A 4,113-nucleotide genomic window follows, 5' to 3' on the forward strand; every position below is an offset into this window, starting at 1 on the left:
TAAATTTTGGCCTATGACAATTGAAGATGAAAGCCATTATGGTTCAAAGTGGTTGTCACAAGTGAAGTTGCATCCAAAAAACCTTCGGGTATGACGGATGTCAAGTGGGAGGAGATCATTGAAGGCTCTCTCGACAATTCATTTATATTTATCTAATGAAGTTTTGAGGGAGGTTGCTCAGGAGACGACTACTGCAGATTTGTGGTTGAAGTTGGAGTCAATTTATACGACAAAGAGTGTGACAACCGTCTACTACTCAAATCTAGACTTCATGATCTCGGTTCAGAAGAAGGTAAACTGCTTGAGTCTCATTTAGATGAATTCTTCTGTATTATTATGGACTCGCAAATCATCGATGTTGAGATCGATGATGAGGATATGGCTATTATTAGGTTGTTGTGTTCTTTACCCAGCCTTCATATAAGCATTTTCGAGATACTTTATTGTATGGTGAAGATGATTTGAGTCTGCAGGATGTTAAGGATGCCTTAACTCATAGAGATTTAATCGACAATAAGTTGGTTAATATATCTAATAATCCTTCTCAAACTAATGCTTTGGTTGCCAATGGAGGTATGAACTTTAGCAAAAATAAAATCTGTAACTATTGTCACGTGAATGGTCATGTCAAACCCGATTGTTGGAAATTAAAGAAGAAGAATGGGGAAAGGTCTAATGAGGACCAATACGCAAATATTGCCAACGATATTCTTGATGATGATTTAGCACTTTAGGGTTATAAGTTTTTGCGGCTACGATTCTATGATCTCTTCATGATTGGTGCCCTTTGAGATCTCTTGGTGAAACGAGAAACCTTGTGGATTTTGCCAAAGAGTCTATGATAGATTGCTTTTGAGTTTGTAATAAAGTAGCAATCTTGGTTATGCATTATATTTTGTTCTAATTATGTTATTTCTTACCTCAATTTTGTACTTTTGTGTTTTGTTAAGTATAATTGCAATATACAAATTATTGATGTAATTTGATTTTCTAGAATTGCTTGAGTTTGTTTTTGAGATGAAGAAGTGTTTTAAAGAGATTTGGTTAATTTTGAATAAGCATGCTTGACATTGGTGACTTTATACTCTCAATATCGTCGATGTGATGGTTTCGTATACGGAGTTTTGTGTTCGAAGACGCATCGGTATAAAGTTTATAGAAGATGTCCGTTCTAGATTGCCTAAAGTGAGCGGGCTTATGGAATTTGTTTAAGGTGGAGTTTCTATATTTATGGTAAGCATCATATTTGATTTTTAGTTCAAGGTGGAGTTATCTTGATTGATCAATTTCAAGTCAAGGTGGAGACTTGTTATTTGTGACTTGAAGCCTTGTGAAAAGGACATAAGACTGGCTTTGAATGCACATATATCTCAATACATAAATGGTTTTTATGTGATTCAAATTGGAGTTGATGGCTTGTTCCGAGATCTTTCCAACGACGGTTCATAAGCCCAATTCGACTAAAAAACGAGAAAGTTATGATTGCTTTACAAAAAAACAGTCGAAACTGAAATTTCGTCTCAGCTCGCGCCCGATCGGGTCGGGTGATGTCCGCCTGATTGGGCGCCCTTAGCGAATTACAGCAGCTGATCGTGCCGAAAACGTCAGCTAGCTTGTAAAAAATTGACCGCCCGATCGATCGGGTATATGTCGCCCGACCCGATCGGGAGATGGGGATTTTGATGCGAGATGCGCGATTTCTTTCAGGATTTTGTGCAGAGTATATTCTAGGATTATGTGAGGGTTACTTATGTTATATAAGGACCCCCCTTGGTGGTCATTATTAAACACACACTTTTAGCCTCTAGTAATTTTAGGACTCCTTGTAATTATTCTCTGTGTTTTTCTCCATCTTAGTGAAGAAGCTATCGGTTCCTCCACCTATGGATGAAGGTCTATTTTGACCAAACCACGTAAATCCTTGTGTTTACTTGTTTATCTTCTTTATTGCTTTTCTCATTCTTATTTCATTGATTTGTTCCACATTAATCAAAGCTTACAACACCCTTTTCCTAACAAATTGTATTTCTTGAGATCAAAAGCTATGATTTATATATGCATTTCCAAACAACATATATAAACTAGATCCAAGATGACCACAACACATACTAATTTCGAAAATTTTGATTTAATGCCTTAGCATCTTTCATCCTTTCACCATCGAGCTGACACGGCAACACATCACATATTTTCACGAGATATAATGCCTTAGCATCTTTCATCCTACAACAAGAATTTTAGGGAGATAGCAAGGTGAGAAGTATCAAACTCTAGTCTCTAAGAAGAGAATCTGAAAACTTAAAATTGAAAGAAGGGGATTTAATGAAAAATTATTTTTCAAAGGTAAATAGTAATAATGAATCAAATTACTCCCTCTGTCCCAGAATACTCTTGACATTTATCAAGGCACATAGTTTTAGATGATAAGTTGTTGTTTGGTTATCAATTGCTATTTTATTGAAAAGTAGATGTGATAGGAGTTAGTAAGTCGTAAAAGTAGTATTATTTTATTTTAAGCAGAGAAAATGTGGGCCATGGTTAAGTTGGTAGGTAATAAGAGTGTATTATTTTATTTGGAGAGAGTGTGGGCTAATAGTTAAAAGGTAGAATGATTAAAATAATAGTGGGTCATATCCCAAAACAGAAGTGTATGTAAAGAGTATTATGCGACAGATAAAAAATGAAAGTGTAAATAGTATTATGGGTCGGAGGGAGTAAAATTTAATTTTATGGAGAAGAAATTTCAGATGAAAAAATCGTGAAGAAGATTTTTTTAGTCTAATAGGTAAATATATTATTGTTATTATTGAAGAAACAAAAGATATATAAAAAATTACGGTGGAGCAACCTATAAGATCTTTGGAGTCGCATGAACAAAGGAAAAATTTTCATATCAATGAAGAAATAGTTGAGAGTGCTTTTGCAGCATAATTTAAGAAAATGCACAAGAAGAATGTTGATGCTGAAGACGAAGAGAAATCATCCAAAGGTATAAATCAAAAATTTTCCTCTAACATTTGCAAAAAGAATAACCATGATACTGCAAATTATTATAAAATAAAGCCATAATGCTGGGAATGCAAAAGGTTTAATTTGGACATATAGGAAAGAATTATATGACCAAGAAAACTAAAAAGATTGCCAATTTTGATAAAGAAAATCAAGAAGAAACTTTTTTTTTTTTGGTAAAATGTAAGTATTATTACCAAAAGCATCAATTAGCCTCCAAATACAACCTACCACCGCTCAAACAAAAGAGCAGGAAAACAACAAGCTAAGCACTACAACCAGCAAAGCAAACTAACACCTACCATCAAGAACAAACTTTAATTTGAAGAAGATTGCTTTGAAGTTTGCTAATGAGTACTAGTACCTCTGTATTAACAGTCAAAAGCCAATCTCTGCTGATAGCAACTTAATTCCACATGTGACAACGACTTATACCAATTCTTCCCACACTTTTGTTTCCATGATTAAATCCAGAATCTTGGCCAAATAAGACTGAAAATTACGCTTAACAAACCGTGAATCAATTAATATTCACCTTTGTAGAATAATTCTATATGATCTTCATATACAAGGTGATTCAGAGCCACACCAAAATAGTTTTAATGGAATTTGATCCTATGGATTTCCCCGCCTTAGCCATTATTCTGCTTAAATATTCCGCACAAAGAACAAACATTAAATATGAAATTGAAATGTCTTGCCTTATACCTACTTGAACCCTTTAAAAAACCATGCACACTACCATTTAGAAAAATAGAGTAAGAGGAATAGTGACACAATATCATCACAAACCTTGAATGGAAATTAAAAGCTCTTAGTTTATTGGTCTAACTTCATCACACACATTTTGAGACGTATGGTTTTCTTTTTATAATGTTCCAATAAAACTAGACAAATCACAATGCTTTATTTGATAGTTCTCCCACTCAGAAAAGCAGTAATGATATTAGGATCTCATTCAATTTTATTTCCCATAGTAGTTTAGTTCCTATCCAGTTATAGTTTTAGAATCTTACATATGTTCATATTTTGGTGATTATTAATATTTTCGGAAAGTTGGAGCATTTTGTCTCTGAGACACAGTGACCTATTCATTATGAAGAT

Source organism: Beta vulgaris, chromosome 7 (assembly GCF_026745355.1).
Source record: "Beta vulgaris subsp. vulgaris cultivar EL10 chromosome 7, EL10.2, whole genome shotgun sequence".
Taxonomy (NCBI): Eukaryota; Viridiplantae; Streptophyta; class Magnoliopsida; order Caryophyllales; family Amaranthaceae; genus Beta; species Beta vulgaris.